This window comes from Mus musculus, chromosome 12 (assembly GCF_000001635.26).
Source record: "Mus musculus strain C57BL/6J chromosome 12, GRCm38.p6 C57BL/6J".
Classification (NCBI taxonomy): Eukaryota; Metazoa; Chordata; class Mammalia; order Rodentia; family Muridae; genus Mus; species Mus musculus.
In genome coordinates this window covers 107716554-107736390 of record NC_000078.6, presented here as the reverse complement: position 1 = coordinate 107736390, position 19837 = coordinate 107716554, and the positions used below count along the sequence as shown (strand labels likewise).

Genomic DNA, 19837 nt, shown 5'->3' with positions numbered 1-19837 from the left:
TTCGAGTTGGAAGTGGGTTCTGGTGTAACAGGTGTAGACTGTAGTAGACACCACTAAAGCCCATACGGATGGCACCTGTGGGGTTGGCTGCATCACCCCCTCCATCCTGAGGCCACAGGTCACTTGGTCAATGACAACTTAATACTGAAGTGGGAAGACCTAGCTCCTTCAGCAATGACTTAGGGCTTTCCTGAAGGTTGCTGTCCACAGCAAGGTTCCCATGCGCTCCCCTGGTAGTGGAGTATATCTCATTTTTTCTTTATGTCAAATCCATCCTTCCTTCCACAGCCCCGTCCGTCTCCAGCTCCTCTGCAGTGTTTTTGCAAAAACACTACTCAAAGGCTCAGTTTCTGTTTCTCAGAAAACCTGCCTTTGCAACAGTAACATCCAGGGCTCCCGTCCTCTCTACTTCTCTTCTGGGTTCATCTTCAAATATAAGGTCCTTGTCCATTGCCCCAGCCTCCCAGACAATGCCATGGTGATCTTGTGTCTGGCACTCTGGTCCTTGGACTGGCTTACCCCTACATCTGTTAATTTCTAAGAGCCTCCTCCAGCCTTCTTACCTAGCCCCATCCAACTACAGAGGGAGTCCTTGTTTCTCAGGGAGAACAGGGGAGGGGCAGTCACTTGCTGATAGAGAATGTGAAGAGAGACTCAGTCAAGTCCAACTGTGCGAAGCCTGCCTTTCCAGCTATTTGAGAATCACTGGCCTCCCAAAACCACCCTGGAAGTGGCCTCCCATTGTGAGGGCTGCCGTGGCTCCCATTGTGAGGGCTGCCGTGGCTCCCATTGTGAGGGCTGCCGTGGCTCCCATTGTGAGGGCTGCCGTGGCTCCCATTGTGAGGGCTGCCATCTTTCTTTCCGTTCACAGGTAGGTAGGTGGGTGGGCCGCTCAGTACATGGACAACTCATCCTGGTAACATGTCCTGTAGACACCCAGAGGTCAGAACTGCAGAGTAGGTTGCTGGGAGGGCAGGTCACAGCAAAACACCCTTTCAAGTGCTTGGGTTTGGCAAAGACACAAGTGTGTGTATGTGTGTGTGTGTGTGTGGTATATGTATATGAAGGTGAGTGTGTGTATGTGTGGTGTGTGTGTTGTGTGTATGAATGTGAAAGTGAGCGTGTGTATATGTGTTGTGTGTATGTATGTATATGCACGTGTGTGTGTGTGTGTGTGTGTGTGTGAGGGTGTGTCTATATGTGTTGTATGTGTGTATTCTCTTTCCTTAGCTCCTCTTCTGTTCCTTTCCAAGCCTCCATGAGTTAAAGGGTCTCTATTCAGCATGTCATGCATCTCCTCCAAGTGCTTTTCAACAAGAAAGGTTTACTGTCTGAGCAGCTCTACGTGGCTGCTTGGCACCTCTTCCTTGACCAGATGACTTAGGCTCTACTAATAGTGACAGGACAGCCTCAGGCGCCCTCACAGGAGGTCAGCCCAGTGGAGAGCATCAGAGTTGGCTCGCAACCTTTCCCAGCTCTACCTTTTATGAGAAGGAGGAATGTTCATGGTGGGGAACGGCCTTTCTTCTTCTTCTGGTTGCTGTAAGAGACTGCATGATGAAAAGAAAGCAGAGGCCACTAATTGTCTCCTCGGCCTGCGGCTTTGTTGCAAAGGCCTCTGGGAAACCCTTTTCTAGGTGCCTTGCTGTTCTGGCCAACCACATCCTGCGACCGGCTTTGCTCACAGAGCTCAGTGCAAGGCAGTGGAGGACCCAGTTTTGTTTCTCTGTGGGACAGATTAGTTGGTCTGTCTCAGATGCCAGGGAAAGTCAGGTCAGGAGCAGCTGCAGGGGAGTACCAGACTGTGGACATCCATGTACCTTTTAGCAGAGGAAGCAAGATTGCACAAGCATGTCTGAGACTCCAAGGTCTCTTCCTTCCTCCTGCAAATGTCCAAAGGCTCAGACGACACTACCCTTCCTGAGAGCATTGCAATGTTTGGAAGAGAAATAGGGTAATGTGACTGAGAGGACCTTGTCCTCCAATAGCTTCCAAGTTCACTGTCCTGCAGACACAAAGTGACTTTATTCAGGAAAAATAAAGGCCCGAACTTGAACTTGGGAAGACCACTTTGCACTCACAAAGTGTGGTTGTTGTGAGACCTTCAAACAGGCCGGTGTCATGTTTAGCACATACCTGCTGCCCTGTAGTGAGGAAGTGCCGGTGTCCGGTGTCCGTTGCATTGGGGACAGCCCCCTTGTTAGGGAGGGTGATTTGGGATCTACTGTTATTGCTGGACGTTCAATCTAGCTGCACAGAGAAGCTGTGTGAGATCAAGGCTGGGCCCCTCTAGGAGGTGGGAGGAGAGGACTGTGGTCTCCTGACTTGCGTCCTGGGAAGAAGGCTGAAGATGTGGGACGATTCTTACTTTGGACTGAGCTGGTCTGACCTTCCTGATTGAGACACTAACATAGAGTTCCCCAGGGGCTGCTCAGTGGAGATGGAGGTGAAGTCTGCTAAGTCTGCTAAGTCATGACTGTGGCATGTGCTGTGTGCATATGTCCGTGAATGTTCATGTGTGCACATGTGTGACTACGTGAGAGGCCAAGGGTTGGCAGAACCCCATGGTTGCTCCTCAGTAAAGAATCTAGGCTGAGAAGGTAATTCCTCCCTCCTCCCTCCCTCCTCTCTCCCTCCTTCTTCCCTCCCCTCCCTCTTCTCTCCATCTCTTCTTTCTGTCATCTTCTTTTTTCTTCCCTTTCCCTCCCTTCTTTTCTCTCTTCCTCCCTCCTCTTTTTCTCCTTCCTCCCTCCCTTCTCCTTTCCTCTTCCTCCCTTTTCCTCCCTTATCCCTTCCCTCCCTCCCTTCCTCCTCCCTCCCTCCTTCCTCCCTCCCTCCCTTCCTCCTCCATCCCTTCCTCCTCCATCCCTTCCTCCTCCCTCCCTCCTCCCTCCCTCCCTCCTCCCTTCCTCCTCTCTCCCTCCTCTCTCCCTCCCTCCTTCTTTCTTTCCTTTCTGTGTCATCTTTCTTCTTCCCCTTCCCTTTCCCCTTTCCTCCTTTCCTTCCTCCCCTTTTCTCCCATCCTTCCATCATCTCTTCCTCTCTTCTTTCCTGTCTCCCCGTCCCTCATTTCTTTCCTCCCAATCACTTCCTTCCTTGCCTCTTCCCTCTTCCCCCTTTCCTCACTTCCCTTCTTTCTTTCCCTTTAGCAAAGCATACTTTCTCCATGTGGGCTATCTCTCCTACTCCTGCCCAGTAGGAGAGGGAAATTACCTAGTTAGACTGGGACCTGCTCTCCTGAGTGAGACCTCATGAGGCTGAGAACTGTAAGCCCACCTGAGTAATCGCTGACCTGAAACCCTCTGGTTACTCAGGAAGAAACTGACGGATACAGGAAGCAAGGGACTTGTTGGCAGGCGTATCACCATTTGTCGGCAGCCACTAAGGGATGCGAATGTAGAATTTTTGTAGTGTTTTGTGGAGTTTTTAGTAACAAAGAAGTTCTGCCCCTCAGGATTAGCCTCTCACCTCAACTCCTATGCGCCACCTATATTAGACATTTACATAGTAGTTCTGACTGCCCTGAAAGTACTTGGTACTTTAAAAATGCTGAACTTAAAGATAAACCTAGGGCCTCCAGCTGTGTGGACCAGACCACCATTCTCATTCCCTTCATACCTACAATAATGATTTGTATGCATCTACTTATAGAAGGTTGGAATTATATACGCGTGTACACACACTGAATTCATATTGCTCTGTGCTGGAAATTTGCATAACCACTAAGTTCCAGGTGCCTTATGGAACTCAGCACTCGGCTTTCATCCCCCAGTGTTGTGAGCAGTCTGAGGGATAGATAAGCACAGGGTTCACTTTCCCAGGTGGTGGGGCTGTCCTCCTGACCGCCCCCCACCACCACCACATGCCACATGCCAATTGGTCACCGCTTGGCAATGTCGCTTCCACTAACTTCAGAACAAGGAATCCGGAAAGCAGAGTGGCTCTACCATTGGCCTCCAATCACAGAAGGACCTCGAGCCACAAAAGGTCCCCATTCTGCATCTCAGGCTCGTCACCCATTGAATAGTTGAAGAGTCACATCTTGTAAAGTATTGTGTGGGTTAAATGTGAGTTTCCACCAGATTTCTGCACAAACCCCACACCTGCTACAAGAATCAATGCTCTGTTCCCATCGTGTGATATACTGGGCATGGAATTACTTCCATGCACCCCACATTTCTCTATGTGTGCGACTTGCCAATAGTCTATCTGTAGTCTATCAAGACGTGAAGGATGTGTCTGGAGGAGTCCCCACAAAGAGTGCGTAAGGAGGGATCCTCTTTAAAAGAGGAGGTTGTTTATATACCACCAACCCTGGGACAAAGTTCTGTCTAAAAATCTAGAAGAAGTCCTGAGAAGAGGTCATCATAAAGAAGTAGGGGTGCTTCTCTGGCATCTTGACAAGGTGTAGGTCTCCCCTTTCACAACTAAGGGTAGTTGAATACAGACAGGAAACTTTTCTAAGCTCAAGAAATGAGTTTGAGAACAACCCCCAGATCAAAGCCAAGGCTTGGTCAGTTGTCCATAGAATTGGGTCCCAATTGATGGTAGCATTTGGGGGCAGCCTAAAGAATGTGGAAACAGGTGATGGAGAATGAAGGGAGCTGAAATCGTCATGGAAGCCTTTGTGGGCTTTCATGTGACATACACAAAGCTTTGAAGTACGAATATGAACGTCTCTGGCGAAGTAGAGGTAAGGCCATTCCAAGCAAAAGGATGAGCCAAAAATCCCATGACCATAAAGCAAAGAATGTAGAGCCATAAAATGTGAAATTGTTCCACAGGTGTGGAGGAGGCGGAGGATGGGAAACGAGATGGTTACTGCCTATCTCAAACATTTACCAATCGTTGTATGATAGAGGTGAACAAAGGAACGAGAAAGAGATTTGTGGCCCAGGAAGACAGACAGGATAAAGTGGGAGTTGGAAGAGCAGACTTACTGGCTGAGCATCAAGTACATGCATCAAAAAAATTATATATATATATATATATATTTTTTTTTTTTTTGCTGTACCTCTGTGATTGAGTAATCCTTATATATCTGTTTTATAGACAAAACAAGAGGGACATTGAGGTTAAAAAAAAAAAGCTTCACAAATCCTGAGGAAATCCAGAAGCAACAGCTCCCCCTAGTTCCTGGAGAAGAAGGACAACTCCTTCGATAACTCAGAGGATGGAGGCTTTGCCTTTGGGGACCTGCCCAGAAAGCTGCACAGCAGACATGCTTCCTGTTGCAGAGACCCAGCCTCCTGTTTGTGGTTGAGAGTGGTCACGTGATTCTCTCTAGCCAATGGGTTATGAGACCAGCTCACCTGGGTCAATGCCAGGCTGAGGTGTTTAATAGTTGGTGAGTGGTCTTTCAGCTCCCCGCCTCTCCTGTTTTGGTGGCCAGGGAAGTGCATGTTGAGACTCCACCAGCTCGGGCACCTCAGGAACTTTGGGTTTTAAGAAGGCAGCTGACTAGCTGTATGGCCACGGAGTGTGGAGGTGAGCAGCCCTGAGTTAGGCTGAAAAGGTCTAGCCTTGTTTTGACCTGCAACAAAACACTGCACTTTGGCTGTCAGGTTGATAGTATTCCACGAATAGGAGCAGGAAGGAAGTGGAGTGGGTGGATGGAAGGAAGAAAACACTCCATCTAGATGTGGAAGGACTGTGCCCAGGCTTGACATGTCATGGAAGGAAATCGTAAGGAAGGGGTCTTCTTAGTTTTCTCTCATGAGAAAAGGGGAAAGTTGTGATCATAACTCCGTTGGTTCATTAGGAGCCGACATGGAGAGCATGCCTCAAAACGAGAGTCCCCTGAGTCATTTGGTCTATCTGCGAGCAGTGGTTGTTGCTCTTGGAAGATGTTCATGAGAGAGTTAGTGGTTTAGGCTTTGTGATCATGGACACAGCTTCCATCTTGCTCACCTGTTATTGAAAGGCAATCGGCTCCTGAGGGCACTAACTCACCAACGAGGTAATCCCTCCATGAAGTCATCGTTGAGCAACCTAAGATGAAGTGGGACAAAGTTAGAAGAAGCAGGCACCCAAACTCTTGCTTTTGAAGGTCTTTTCCTACATCTAGGCGTTCTTATGCTCTCCGCTTCCTGGTCACCAAGATGTAATGGCTTTCTTATATCACTCCCTTATTCCAGGCTAAGGGACAATGGTGCCAGTAACTATGGACTGAGACTTTTCAAACTGTGAGCCAAAACCAAGCTTTCTTTAAGTTGGCTTTCTTGGGCATATTGCCACATGGTTAAGGAGTAACATGCTTGATTTCCCCAAAGCAGTGCGTTGGTGAGATGGTATCAGTGTATGTTCATCAGATAAGCACAAGTTATGGTAATTATTTGCATCTTCTACCCTTTCTTTGCTAGCACAAGCCAAGGACCTCTTGGATGGGAAAGCCCAATATGCTTTGCGTTCATGATATCATCTGATTCCTCCATGTCCAGGGAATGTCCGTTCTCGGGAGTATTTCCTTGAGAGAATGAGTCACCTTGGCGTTAGAAATCAAGAGAGCTATTGGCCGTGTCCCACTGACATCAACGTCTGGCTTTTTCCAGGGACCCCAGATCTACTCAGCCAGCAGGAGGCTAACCTTAACACCTGGGACTCTCCAGTGCCCAGAGCCAGGGCCTCAAGAATTTTACCCACGAAAGTCTTATCTGGGATCTACATGTAATCCAGCCTGACAGGACGGTACCAGGTCCCAGCATCTCCCCATGAACTGATCCCACCTGCGGGTGGCCAGGGACAGACCTTGCAGGTCAGGCAGGAGTGGGTCTACTGTTTCTGCTTCCCAGGCAGACGTGTGTGGAGCAAGACTGTTTATAGACAACGCCTTGCTGTAGCCAGAGGTGGTGGCTTAGCAGCAGCAGGAACGCCCTCCCTCATTGCTTCACAAGCTGTAAGTTTCTAAGATGCGCCCTTGGCCTCAGCGGGCAGATAAGCACCTGCACTGGAGAGGGAACCCTTGATCAAGGGCTGATAAGCTCAGGAAAGGAGAAAAAAAAACCACCCCAATAACAAGAAAAAGCCGAGCGACCCACTGTCGGAGGCTTTTTCATGTACTCTTGGGTGTGTGCTGTGTCTTCGCCAGCGCCCAGGGTGGTGCAAAAGCTCTGATTTTAATTTAATTTGGTGGTCACGCAATCACGGAATGAGAGCAAGTCAGAGCTGGAAGGGACTGTGGGCATTGTGTGGTTGAACCCTTTAATCTTCCAGGCGAGGACACTGAGGGCCAGGGAGCTGCTGGGACTTGTTTGGAATCACCCAGCACAGCTTGGGGAGAGGGGGAACTACAGCCTGGGTCTCAGACCCCAAGGCCCTGGAATCTTTTTACCGCACAGGACTACCTCCCAGCCTGCTCAGGTGTTGTGAGGGCTGCCAGTAGCACCCTGGTTCCAATGTCACTCGCTCACTTACCTCTTCTACCTCCAGAGTCAGGGGGCCCCTCCCTCCCACCTGCTGCTGGGTTGATCAGTTCCCCCCCCCCCCCAGGCATTCAGGGTTGGAACTTGTCACCCCGAATAGTCAAAGCCTGCTTTTTCACATTTGGAGAGAGAGAGGCTCTGCTAAGGGGGATTGCTTAGGCAATTCATCTAAAGAAAATGGAAGACCTGGGTCTCAGAGCCGGCAGAGTCTCTGGGACTGGTGGTCTGAAGGCTTGGTGTGGGTGAGGATGTGCTGACATGCAGCCTTTGCAATGGTCCCCAGCAGGTCAGGAGAGTCCCTAAGTTACCTCCAGGATGGACGTGGAGTCCAGCACGCCTGTGTGATGCTGCTTGGTCTTAGCAGGCCTGTGATAAGCAATGGCTGTAAGAAAGGATGGATCCTTAAGGGTTGCCAGTGGGTGGGGAGTCATGGCTCAGAAGGTACTCTCCAGGGGCCGGTGACTCATATTCCTCTGAATAATTTGCCTCCTGGGTTTGATCTGTGAACAGGACGGAATAGGACAATCTATATTCTAGTTTAAAATAGCTTCTAGATGAGAAGCAACTGCCACATTACCAGTGGGAACAGGCTTGTCACCCCAGGAGACTTAAGTGTGATTGGCATGTCCCATTCTTTTTTTTTATTTTTTTAAATTAAAAAACATTTTTTTGTGTGTGTGTGAAGGTATGTGCATGCGTGTGCACCACATACTTGCAGGGCCTGTGGAAACCAGAAGAGAATGTTGAATTCCCTGACACTGGAGTGACAGATGGTTGTGAGCTGCTATCTAGGTGCTGGGAGACAAACCCAGTTCACTGGAAGACTAGCCAGAGCTTCTCTCCCGCCCCTGGTGTGTTCCAAACTTAATTACCTGTGACCACAGTATGAAGTTAAACGTTGCTCAAATGGTTCCTAAACATGTTTGTTCTCAAAGAATGACAAGTGTTTAAAGTGTCATGTGGAAGATTCAGCATTTACTTATTGTTGTATGTGTGTTCACATGCATGTGTGCTACTCGGCATATATGGAGATCAGGGGACAACTTTCAGGAGTCTCTTCCTTCTTTCTATTATTAGAAAGGTCATTAGTCTGGAGGCAGGTGCCTCACTAGCTGAGCTTCTAGTCAGACCCTAGACACTTTTATAATGAAAAGCAACAGGCTCTTGTCACAACACCCTGGCACTCTGGTCCCATTCTCCTGAGTAAGCTACTTTTAATTCCATGAGTTGTTTTGCTCAGTTTTATTTAGTTAGGTAATTAACTCCATGTGTCTATATGGCATGTTAATGATGTCATTGTTGCTCAAGTTTGGACATTGTATACTAACCTCCTGTAAGAAACTGAGTTTTTTCCTTTACACAGACACCCTTATCTCTTTCTTCCCTGCCCACGATTTGTTACACACACATGGGCACACACATACATGGGCACACACACACACACACACACACACACACACACACACACACACAGACTCTCTCTCTCATTTATTAACTCTGCAAATCAAAATCACCTTTACATACAGTCTGTACCCCTTCATCTCCTTATGACAGCATTTGACACCCCTCCCCCCCCCCAGTTCTAAGGTCACCATATCAGCTCTTATCCTACTATCTCTTTCTTCCCTCAAGATTCTACATCACGTTTCAAGCACCCGTTCATATGAGTGTCCATTGTTAAGGGCAGCAGTCTTTTTAACTTTGTAAGCTTGATTACGACATGGCTTTGTCTAGAAGTTAAACATTCAAGAAACAAATCAGCCTGGTTTTGTTGTGACTTTGTAAGTAAGTGTCGCATGTCACAGCCAAGTAGGCACTGCAATTGCTACTATAACAGGCTTCAGGCTTTCAGGAATAAATTCAAATATCGAGAATTTGAATTTCGCATACCCTCCATTCTAACCCTCTGTTCTGTCCTCATCTCGACCAATGCCTCTGGGTTCTGCTAGGTTGGCATTCTGGGATGCTCCCTGAAGAGGTTATTGTGTTTCTCTTACTCCTGTGTTGCCTCATCATACACTCCCCTGTAAATGTGGATTCCTCTGGTAACAAGTTTCTTCTTCCCTCGGGCTTTACTCTGCTCCTGCCCTTCGGTGATAGCTTAGCAAGGTATAGAATTCTAGGTTGACACTTCTAAACCCTTGGAGGGATTTCAGCATGGTTCTCTGAGACTCCTTTGTGCGAATAACATGTATGAGGTTGGTTTTCTCTTATTTAACAGTTACTGATGAGTGACTGAAATTTTTTTTTGTTTTTTTAAAAATCTTGTGCTGTAAAATTTCATAATCATATACTTAGTTACAGATATTTGAAAATATTTATTTTTATGCATGTGTATATGTATGTGTGTCTGCGTGCAACTCTACACATGTGCATGTAGGTACCCTCAGAGGCCAGAAGACAGTGTGGGATCCCTTGGAGTTGGAGCTACAGGTGGTTGTCAGCCACTTGACATGGGTGCTGGGAACTGAACTTCAGTCCGTTGGAAGAAGCAAATGCTCTTAGCTGTAGAGACATCTCCCCGGGCCCTCAGTTATAAATGAAACCAAACCAAATCAAACCAAACCAAGTCAAAGAAAACTAAACAAAAATGGACTGACTGGGAAATAGTATTCTTTCTTTATTGTATGTTGTCTGTTTTTTTCCTTTCTTGAACACCTTTTTCTTTTTTTGTCATGTGTATGTGGTGTGCATGCCTGTATAAATGCCTGTTCTTGTGTGTGTTGGTACACATGTATATTTCTACATGAATACAGAGGTCCAGGGTTGACTTCAGGAATATTTTTGATGGCTCTCTGTTTTATTCATTGAGGCAAGGTCTCTTAATCAAACTGGCTAGTCTAACTAGCCAGTTTGCCTGAAGTAACTTCTCCCAGCCTTCTTTGGATTGGAACTGTAGATGGGCCACAAAGCTCTGCTGTCACCTACAAGGGATCTGGAGATCTGAATTCTGGTCCCTCATGCTTAAGTGGGAAGCACTTTAAACTGTGGCTAGTGTCCCAGACCCTATTTCTGGAACTCGTATTAGATGGTTGTGGGACCTTCCCAGCCTCTCTCACATCTCACTTTTACACATGGTCTCTGAGGTCCTTTTTTTCTGGGACAATTTGCTAATACTACTTGCCAAATCTTTTATTGGATTTTCTTTCTTTTTTATTCAACTTTCCTAGTCTCTCAATTGCCCCCCCCCCACACTGTAAAATGCAGCTTTATCCTCTCCTACACCCCTCAACCCCCAGAGTACAAGATGCCTAAGTTTATTCTCCTCCAAACCCACCTTTCTCACTCTGGATATTTTGGTTGCTCTGTTAAGTTCAAACTTTCCCCAAATGTCTGATGATCCTGGGCAATCACACAGCTCAAAAGCAAGATGCTGGCCGGGCGTGGTGGCACACACCTTTAATCCCAGCACACAGGAGGCAGAGGCAGGTGGATTTCTGAGTTCCAGGCCAGCCTGGTCTACAAAGTGAGTTCCAGGACAGCCAGGGCTATACAAAGAAACCCTGTCTCCAAAACAACAACAACAACAACAACAACAAAAAGCAAGATGCTGGAACCGTGTGTCCCCTGTGCACTAAGGCAATCCTTGGCAGCTAGCCTCCCTCGGACATGAGAAGGTTGGGTGCTGGATGCTGACCTGAAGGTCTTTTCCTCCAGGGCACAGGTCCTGGCTCTCAGGCTCGGGTGTCTCCACCAGCAGTCCTGTGTCCTTTTCATTTTTTCCTTTAAATTTTCAGGGTGTATGTTCATTGTACACAATGCTGTGTTCCATAGGGGCATTTTCATAGATGTGTGTGTGCTGAAAGTATTCCCTCCTGTACCCCCATCTCTCTCCCATGAGTCCCTTTGTCTACTTTGACAATATCGATTCTACTTTCAGGCTATACATACATACATACATACATACATACATACATACATACACACATACATACAGAATTTTATATGTCTATATAAAATCTAGAACCACATGTGAGAGAAAACATTCATTATTTGTCTTTCTGAGACCGAGTTAATTCACTTAATATGATTATCTCAAGTCATATCTATTTTCCTGAAGATGAAATAGCTGCATTCCTCTCCAGGACTGAAATAATGTCTCTGTGTATCTATAATACATTTTCTTCACCCACCCCTCTGTCCTTGCCACTTGTGATTGACTGCACAGCTCAGTTTCAGCGAACAATGCGCTGGGGTCGACTGCACAGCTCAGCTTTGGTGAACACTGTTCTGGGATTGACTGCACAGCTCGACTCCTGTGAACAGTGCTCTGGGGTCAATTGCACAGTTCAGCTTTGGTAAAGCCTGCTTTGGGATCGACTGCACAGCTCAGTTTCGGCAAACAATGCTCTGGGGTCAACTGCACAGCTCAGCGTTGGTGAACAGTGCCCTGGGGTTGACTGCACAGCTCAGCTTTGGTGAACAGTGCTCCTGTGGACCCTAAATATCCTGATTCTTATCAAGGATGTGTAGCCGTGTGACTTGGACAGGGCTCCATACCTCAACTCTCGCTCTCTCTCTGCTCCTTTCAAATAAACAGCGTGGAATGCTGGGCTCAGGATGATAGGATGGGACAGGCTTATTATGTCAACTTAAAGAAGGTTCGAGGGTTGAGGCCACAGCTGTCTGGTTTCTCCAGGACTCACCCCAAGACAAACACAAGAGTGGGCTTTCATTTTTCCCTTCTTGTGTCGAATCAGAAGCGGGCTACCACATCATCACCCCAACTCTGAGAAACGAGTTTCACAGAGACAACTCTTCCTGCAGGCCTTCCTTCCCAAGAAGGGGGAAGCACAGAGGAGAGAGTGGAAAAAAAAAGGCAGGAAGGGGGCTCGGCAGCCAGCAGCCCTGGCGCTCGACACTGGAGGCTTAACATCAAATGCAGGGAGAAATCCATTTCCACGGCGCTATTGGCCATCTCGGACGCCTCGTTTCAAAGAGAAAGATTTGAATTCAGAGACGGTGCACTCCCTTTGTTCTCTTGCCCTGCAGCCTTTGGTGCCAGTGTGGACGGTACCACAGGGACAGGGTGAGATCAAACCCCCTCTCCTTCCGTTACCTGCCCCCAGAGCTGGCCCTTGGCATGCCTAATGAAATCAGCTTGACTATAGGTTGACAATGCCCTGTCAATTATAATCATTTATCTTGGCAAGCAGAGTATCTGAACACTTGAAAGAGCAGGGGTTCAGCAGACCCAGCAAAACCAGAATAAAATTATACTGCATGCTAATCAGAGCGAGAGTATATTGCTCACATAAAATTTTACTTTAGCTGTCAGAAGGGCCGATATGATCTTACGTCTCATTTTCTGCCTCTAGGCTGTCCATGGTTCCATTTGGGTCTCTTTCCACTGACAGGGATGTAGGGGTGATTTGCACAGACCCCCCTGTGACTGGAGGGGGAAAACTGCCTGGAGCACAGGATGCTCATGGAGTTTGTTGTTGCTATTTGTGTGTGTGTTTGGTATGGGGGACTCCCCTATGGGTGTGTAAATCAGGGTGACGCAGGCAGGGGGCTTGAGGGGACCTCGTCCTCCACTTTGTGACTGTGCGAGATCAGAGGAATGGTTCCCTCTGGCAGACTCTCATTACACCTTTTAGATTATGAAGGACACAGGGAATGCCTTCCCGTAGCCAGCTACTGAGTTAGGCCCACATGGTCTGGTTTTAGATTCCTGCTCAGCATTAGTGGGAGCCCTGATGGGAGCCAGCTGTGTGTAAGCAGAGCCCACTCTCTCGCTCCTACCCTCTTCTCTGATGAGGAACAACAAATCTAAGCCACTGAAGGGCCAGCAGCAGGAACCTGACTGTTGCATCCCCGCATGGCATCTGGGACAGAGGATGGTGTCCTAACCCTCTGGGCCACAGTCCACAGTCTTCAGGAGACCCTGACCTAGCCTGAGATATAGGGGTGCTGCAAGAAGATCAGGGGCCCCAGCCTGGAGGAGCTCATGACTGAAGAACAAACACGGAAGAAGGCAGCTGTGGTTCTTAAAACCCTGGGCAGACACCAGGGACCGTGAAGCACAGTGCCCACTCTCCTGCATAACTAGGATGCCATCCATTTCTCCTCCACCTCCTGTGTGGAAAAGGAGACTGGACACTGGAAGTCACAGGGCGTTTCCTAGAAGGAAGCCTTTGAGAGGAAGGCCGGGAGTTCTCAGGAGCAGGTGGTGTCTCCACAGCGGGAAGAAGGCCTGAGTACTTTCTGGTGGCAACAGGATCCTCTAGGAGGTGATGTGGGAGCTTCGGGGCTGATGCCCATGTTTCACCGAGACCACAGGAAGCTGTCTCAGGGCAGGGAGCTGCTGTGTGCGGCAGGCAGTTAGGAGGTGGTGGCACTGTTACGTTGGTCCCTGTGGGGCTTTGGTGCACATTTGTATGCTAAGATTTCCACCTCTTTCTGCTCCTCCCTCCTTCCTCCCTTCCCATCTCCTTCCATTTGTGACACTGCAGACACATGCAGTGGATCTTGTTAGAGATGTGGCCATTTGGGAGACTCAAGACCCTGGGTGTCCTAGATTGATTTGCCTCTGACTCACCTTCCCTTCCGGTCCTCCAGACTTCAGGTTTTTCAGGAACCCGTCTGAGCTTCTTTCTCTGAGTTGCTTGCTTAGCCCAGCTCTCTTCCCAGTTGGAGCCTTAGGAGGCCCTAGGAGGCAGGTCCGGCTCTGTATCTTAGCCCCAGAGGACGCTTCCCTTATTAACTATGGCTGCAGTGACTCCCGATTCACAGGGGGCACTGTGATAGCGAACAGGGGGGCTGTGTGATGAGAATGGAAAGCCCCCTCTTAGAATAATGATGCCCAGAGAAGGAAGAACCTTGCCTAAAGTCACACAGCACTCTGGGAGGCTAGACCAGTCGTAGCTCATTCTGGACCAATTATCTCCTCTTTCTTTTATGTGAACTTTCTCTGTCCCCAGACTGGAAGCAACTAGCTACTTACTCTCTGGGACCTTCCTAGTAGCCTTTCTGCTCTCTAATTTATGTAACACATGTTTGACCATAGTGCCAAAGGGAGACGTACTGGATATACATTTATTATTATTTTTTTTTTACCATGTGTTTGTTATTGACATGCGGAGGCCAGAGGGCAGCCTGGAGGAGTCAGTTCTCTCTTCCCACTATGTGGGTTTGAACTCAGGTTGTTGGGCTTGGTTGAAAGTGCCTCTGGCCACTGAGCCATCTTGGCAGCCCCAACTGTAGATTGTTGGACTTGGGAAATTGGGAAGACAGATTTGCTTGGCGGGAGTTCTACTTCTAGGACGTTCCCTTTGTAAATTATCTCTGTCCACACTGAGGTTTGAGGTGGAACTCAGATGGTGGAGGGGCTATGGAGGCTGTAGGGAGGGTAAAATGGAATGGCTTACATCCCTGCTGTGTCCAAGTCACACTGTGGTCCCTTCCACTCTGGGTAGCAGGGTTGGCGTGGCATTGTGTGATACAGTTTCAGAAACAAGCTCAGATGTGATGTGACTCCAACTTTTTCAGGGTCACACTGCGTGGTGGTGGTAGTGGTGGTGATGGTGGTGGTGGTGGTGTGTGTGTGTGTATGTGTGTGTTTGTGCTCAAATGCACACACTGTGACCCTAAAATGGGATGAGATCTGATCCAAAGATGGGAAGGGCCACTACAGTGTAAAGATTGGGAATCCCTGGTGCTCTGCGTCCCAGAGCTCAGTATCTGGGGAGCCTGTAGGCAGAATATCTGCTCGCTGAAGGCACATGTGTCAGAGTGCAGAGGATTGGCTTCCCCAGACACACAGCTCTCATCTTCATAATTTCCTGTTGATTCTATGAAAATATTTACTCTGTAATCTTATACCAAATGAGGTGTACATTGCCATGGTAACCACCAACCACAAACACCTCTCTAATGACTTTTGATCTAATTTTCTGCATGTGAGAACTGTGAGAGAACGGCTTCTCCGACCCTCGTCACCTCCTCTTCACATGAAAAAGAAAAAAAAAACCTAACAGCTTTCAAGGCCCACGTCCCCTTTCTCAATATGCCATCCTATCTGGAGCCCAGTTCCCTTGATTGCTTCCTATTGTCCTTTCTTCTAACCTCCAGTAAAGCCCTTTGGACCACCATGATTCATTTGTTTATTTATCTAAACATATATCTGCCCATAGAAGCCCATCTGTTCACTTATCCACATGTTCATCATCCATCTACCCACCCATCCATCTATTTGCCTGTCCATCCATCCATCCATCCATCCATCCACCCACCTGTCTATCCATCATCTGTCCATCCATCCATCCATCCATCCATCCATCCATCCATCCATCCATCCACTCACTGTTTTAGTCAATGTTCTATCACTGTGAAGAGACACCATGACCATGCAACTCTTATATTTTTGGTTGTGAACCTAGCCTTTAACCGCTGAGCTATCTCTCTAGCCCGACCATGCAAGTCTTAAAAAAGAAAGTCTTTAATTGGGGCTGACTTACAGTTTCAGAGATTTAGTCTATTATTATCATTGTGGGGAGCATGGTGTCACACAGGCAGACACAGTGCAAGAGAATTCATAGACAGCAGGAAGAAGAGAGACTCTGGACTTGGAATGGGCTTTTTGAAACCACAACCCCCTGCCTCCACCTCAGTGACATACTTTCTTTAACAAGGCCACACGTTTTTAATCCTTTCAAATAATGCCACCCCCTGGTGACCAAGCATCTAAATCTATAATCCCATGGGAGCTATTCTCATTCAAACCACCATACTCACCAAGGTATTCATCCATCCATCCATCCATCCATCCATCCATCCATCCTCCATCCATCCATCCGTTTGTCCATCCGTCCGTCTGTCTGTCCATCCATTCATCCATCCACCCACCCAATCTACTCAACACATATTCTTTTTTTAGTCTTCTGCATGGTGCTGAGAACATCATCATGATGAAGATCATCCTACTCCATCCTGCCCTCAAATGGGCCATGGCCTGATTGTAGAAGCATTAATTCTAAGAAGCATTTCGTATCTGGGTATGGTGGGACTTGGGACTCTACCAGAGCATGGCACAGAGGAAAGAACAGGTAGCCCCACATGTTGGGTCTTGGGAAAGGCTTTCCAGATAAAAGACAACTGATGATGAGGAAATTCTTGTGGGACAGTCTAGGTGAGCGATGGTCCACAGACCTGCCATTGGCTTTGTGATGCATTTGTTAAATTGTAAAAAGGCACATCACATTCTGGGAAACAGCATATGCAATGTTATTTGCTGGCCCTTTAGACCACCCCTTCTCCTCTGTTTTCCCTAAGCACATGCCTGAACCTCTCTGTGACCTTGATCAAAGAGGTCCTCTTGGACTGCACATCACATGTTCATTCTATGCTAGTTCTTGCCAGTTAGATGGTGCCCCAGCTCTAAGGACAAGACTGTTAGCCTATACCACGAAGATACCATATGGGATGTCCTGAAGAAATCTTGAAATATTCCTAGCACCTGAGAAGTTCATAAACCATATGGTGACTTCCCAATTCTAAATCCAAGGACCCATTACTTCAGAAACATCTGGGAGAATTTTAATGGTAGGACATATAGTCCCTACCATTGGGGTTAGGGTTCAAATGGGTACCTGGCAGGCACAGCGGCGGATCACATGGTCTTAAACACAGTCATGTGGGAGATGTTACACCTGTAGACCTGTCAGGTGATACACATGCAGGGAAAATAGACAAAGCAGACAAAGCAGATGCTGCCACAAGATCTTGGGTTCACGGTAGAAGCCATGGAGAGGGTGAGCTGTGTACAGTTGGGATGGGCTCAGGGCACAGGGCTTCTATGCTGTAGGACCCGGGATGGTGGAGCCTGGAGACCCGAGGAGACTGACTCAGGGAAGTCCCATTGTCATGACATCCAGACTGCCCAATGTAGGGTAGGAGTACATTCTTTGGGGCCAGGAGGTTTGTTCAGTGTCCCGCTGGCCACACCCCTCAGGTCCTGTTGATTCCAGGCTCCTAGAGCCTCAGTCCAGGTGACCAGGAACCAGTGCCATTCCGAGCTCTCTGGGACTTCCCTTGCGTGATGTCTGATCTTAACTCCATTGAGAGGACTGCCACCTGGGGTATGAGAACACACACCCAGGGACAGTTTACAGTAGTTAGAGACATTTTGGTATTCACAGCTGGTTGACTGGGGGAGGGGATCTGATACCACTGGGCCCACAGTGTTGACGCAGAGCTACTTTGGGCTAACTGGTTTCCCTCCTGACCCAGGTCTCCAAAGGGTAGGCTGCAAGGTGAAACTTCACCACTGTCATTTCCAGCTAATTACCCAATCTCTGTTTCCAGTTTCTCCATTCCCTTTGAACTGTGGTCCCAGCCAGCTTTTCCTACTTACCCTTGCCCCTAGGTGCAGGAATCCTCAGACCAGGACGCCTGCTCTAGACTGCAGGAGTTTTTGCTCTACACAGGGTGAGAAGCCCAACCCAGGCCCATTTTTCACCCCGGGCCGTGACCTGATCATCTTGCAGTTTCTTCATCTCATAAATGGCTGTGAGATGGCTTGCTTCAGGGTTGGAGGCAGTGATGGAAGACAGGTGACACAGGGGAATTTTGTTAATTAATCAGTTCCTGGTATGATTATCTGCCTGTCACTGCCCTGGGTTGGGGCTGGAGGCCTGGCACCTCTTTCGAATCATCCACTTTCCCATACATGGAGGCGGATCCAGCAGAGGGTCTGGGCAGATCTCAGAGGAGAACTGGGTGGGATTAGAGGGAGGGGTGGAGAGGGCAAATCTTTACCTCCTTGCTCAGCCCACAGCACAGGGCCTCCCTCCTGGGTTGGGATGTGGAGATCAGATCCGCCACACTTTAATCTGGAACCAGTGCCTCAGGGAGAACTTGTCAGCTTGCTTTGTACAAATAACTTGCCTTCCTGGACAGCTGTCAGGGAGAGTCCTGGAGAAGCCTCCTGGGTCCCTCCCCTGCTGTGGAGGCAGGGTGAGGGCTGGGCACCAAGCCAGGCCCTGCACACAGGGGCTCTTCTTCTCTGTGGCCACCATGAAGACCAGCTTCTGAAGGGTCTTGGAGAGAGAGAGAGACAGAAGAAAACCAAGATAGGAGAAGATGAACCATAGAACACCCCAGCCTCAGACTGGGCCAGGCTTGCATCCTGTCTCCGGTTCCCTCCATGCACGGTGGCCTTGATTGAGTAAAGGGACACACATTTAGCTCATAGTATCAAACACAGTAGGTGTTCAACTAAAATGACTGCAGATCCAGGTAATAGCTCAGGTGGTAAAAGGGTTTGCCTTGCAAGTGTGAGGGCCTGAGTGGCATTCTCAGAACCCACGTACACATCTAGGGTAGTGATGTGTCTTCAAGCCCAGCAATATTGAGACAAAGCTCAGTGGTCGGCCAGTCTAGTCTACCAGGTGAGGTTGTAGGCCAATGAGAGGCCCTCTCTCAAACTAAAAGTGGAAGGTGCCCGGGAATGTGTGTACACTGGGCTTGTCTGGTGACCTCTGTATGTATGAGTGATTGTGTGTGCACTTGTGTGTGTGAGTGGGCACACACACACACACTCACACACTCAATACACATACACCACATATACACACACTCACATAATACCATACACATCACATACATGCACAACCATACATACCACACACACACACACACACATCACACTCACACACACACACACATCACACTCACACACACACACATCACACTCACACACACACACACATCACACTCACACACACACACACGACATATATAGCACACACACACTTACATACACACAATACCTACACAAGTACACACAACACACACTACACATACCATATAACAGAAAGAGAGAGGGAGGGAGAGAGAGAGAGAGAGAGAGAGAGAGAGAGAGAGAGAGAGAGAGAGAGAGAGAGAGAGAGGAGAGACTTTTAAAGATGGAGATTGAAGTTGAGGGGTAGCTAACAGATGAAAGACTAGAAGTAGGAGTAGGTGTAGTACTAATTATAATAATGATAATGAAAAAAAACCTATGATCACAATCCCCACATGATGGAGAGACTTGGGACATTCCTGTCCCTGTAATGTCTTTTAGATGTTCTAATGGATCAGATTCAGACCATAGCCCCTTTCACCCTCCATCACTGGGGTGAACTCAGTAATGACTTCTTCACTCAGGGCTGGGTCACCACTCAGAGCTAAGGCAATTGAGTGACCTGGAGGATTGCCCTGTCCTATGGTGGTGTCCTATGGTGTCCCATCTGCCCTGGACCGTTGTTCAGTCCAGCTGCGGGGAGAGGGGGGCTGCTGTCCATTGTGCAGGACAGGGAGGGCATCAAATGGATGGAGAGGCCAGCTCCTTCCTCACGTTCCTGCTCCTGCAGGAGGCAGCAGTTTCGGAAAGTGAGGCCCATTTGTGTTACATTTGAATCAGGAGACTGTTTTAA

General features: G+C 48.2%; 1 long non-coding RNA gene across 1 annotated transcript; it reads left to right on the top strand.

Moving 5' to 3' along the window:
- The first annotated feature begins 902 nt into the window (after positions 1-902).
- On the top strand, positions 903-12648 carry 4930465M20Rik (RIKEN cDNA 4930465M20 gene). Its single transcript, NR_045973.1, has 3 exons — positions 903-942; positions 6552-6895; positions 11590-12648. It is a non-coding gene; the product is annotated as an RIKEN cDNA 4930465M20 gene (long non-coding RNA).
- Positions 12649-19837: the final 7189 nt, after the last annotated feature.